The sequence below is a fragment of the Urtica dioica genome, chromosome 3 (assembly GCF_054948205.1).
Source record: "Urtica dioica subsp. dioica isolate 48M chromosome 3, U.dioica_male_clone48M_v1_H2, whole genome shotgun sequence".
NCBI lineage: Eukaryota > Viridiplantae > Streptophyta > Magnoliopsida > Rosales > Urticaceae > Urtica > Urtica dioica.
Genome location: NC_142758.1, coordinates 30801962 through 30804068, shown reverse-complemented (window position 1 = coordinate 30804068; position 2107 = coordinate 30801962). Strand labels below are relative to the sequence as shown.

At 41.6% G+C, this 2107-nt stretch overlaps 1 pseudogene; it reads right to left on the bottom strand.

Moving 5' to 3' along the window:
* Positions 1-491: 491 nt before the first annotated feature.
* On the bottom strand, positions 492-1842 carry LOC149402552 (uncharacterized; annotated as a pseudogene).
* Positions 1843-2107: the final 265 nt, after the last annotated feature.

Here is a 2107-nt window from a genome sequence, read left to right as displayed (position 1 = left end):
TTTTGGCACCCAGGTCCACATTTGACCTAGTGTTTTAGCTCTTCGACTTTGAGACTTGTTCTCGAGTCATCGTGTTTAAAAGTGCCCACACACTAATTCCTTTCTTTATCGAGTGATTCTTGTGATACAAACTTTCGTGGTTGCTCAAGTTCCCGAGGAAAGAAGAGAGACGTGCTGCGAAGGGAGACGAACGTTGCAACTTTCAAAAAGCTTCTCAACGTTCAAGCTTCTAAAAGGTTAGTAAATTTATTATGCTCATAATATTTTTATTTACATGTGCTTGCTCTTTTTCTAGGTTAGTAAAATTGTTTTACTTGTCAAAAGAAAATTTTTAAAATTCCGCCGCCTACTGAAGCGTTAAACTTTTTCTTAAACCCTAGATCAATTCCAACATTCACTTCATCTTCAAACTTCCCGGTTTTGAATGGTACAAAAACATGCTTTGTTACCCTAACTTCTCCACTATCATTTAGCCATTGAAGCTTGTATGGTCAGGGATGTTTCAGTGTTTTAAGTCCAAGTGTTTCCACCATTGTTGCGCTACCAACATTAGTGCAACTCCCTTCATCTATGATGACACTGCAAATATTTTCTTTCACATGGCACCGAGTGTGAAGTATGTTCTCACGCTGAACCTTCTCATCGTCTTCTTTGGCATGAGTACTCAAAGCTCTTCTTGAGATCAATAAGAAATCTCCACGTTCAACACCAAACTCTTCATCTTCCACCGATGCGTCCTCCGATTCTGGCATATCCGGATCTACTTCATCTTCACTCGCCTCCGACTCAATCTATCCATTCTCTCAGATCACCATAACTCGCTGATTGGGGCATTGATTTGCGATGTGCCCTCATCCTTGACATTTGAAACACTTGATCTCACTAGATCGAGTTTATGTAGTCACTGGTTTAACATTATTCGGGGCTGCTTTTTGCTCAAATCTTCCCTTTAAACTTGAAGGGGCTTCTTCTTTTTTTGGGTACTTAGATCTCCAAGGTTGTGGTGTTGAGTTTTGTTGCACTTGTCGATGATGCATATTACTTCGTTTTAATTGCTTTTCCACCTTCAATGCCATATGGACTAGATCCTCCATCTCCACATAATGGTGTAGCTCTATCGCATCCCATCTCACTGTTTAGCCCATTTAGGAACCTAGCCATCGTTGCTTCCCGATCCTCCTCAACATTGGCCCTGATCAACGTAACCTCCATCTCCTTGTGGTACTCATCCACGCTGCGACTACCTTGTCATAGACTTTGTAATTTGAGGTGTAAATCATGCCGGTAATGACTTGGCACAAATCTTTTCCTCATCGCCCTCTTCATCTCAGTCCAACTTTCAATGTTAGTTCACCATCATACCTCTAATTAGTGGTCAGCTTATCCCACCAAACAATGGCATACACGGTGAACTGAATGGCTACAAGCTTCACTTTCTTCAACTCGGAGTAGTTATGACAATCGAAACCAAGTCGATCTTCCTTTCCCACTCCAAGTACTCCTCCGGATCAGTTCTTCCTCGAAACGCTGGAATGTTCACTTTAATTCTCCCCAGATTATTGTCAACTTCATTACGGTTTCCTCTATCACGTCTTTGGCCATTCCTCCTACGACTCCCCGCAGACTCTCTTTTAAATCTTTCCTCCAAATCAGTCGCGTCAGATTGGTCATGGGGATTTTGAGGTTGTTCTCACTGACCACGTTGTTCAACAAGTTCAACACGGTTATTGATGCGATCCACTTCCTGCCTCATTGTTCTCCTTACTTCTCCCATGATAGCCTCAACTTGGAAACAGTTGTATTGTTTTGTGGCTGGTCGTTGTCATTTCCGAACCCCGACATGCTTGTTTAGTTCTTGCACAAATCAGTAAACGGTGAAATAAAAGGACCTCACAACACTCGCTCACGTGTTTCACTCGTATTATGAAATTCACACAATTTCCACTCGTGTTTTGCACTCAATTATACGGCTTTTACCCTCTAATGATCTCACTCACTCTTGTCTATTTCCAGTCAAACTCTCTTTCGTTTCTTTGAAAACTAAACGAACAATAATGGAAAGCAAAGAATGATATTTAACACGAAGTACGAACGACGACGACACAAA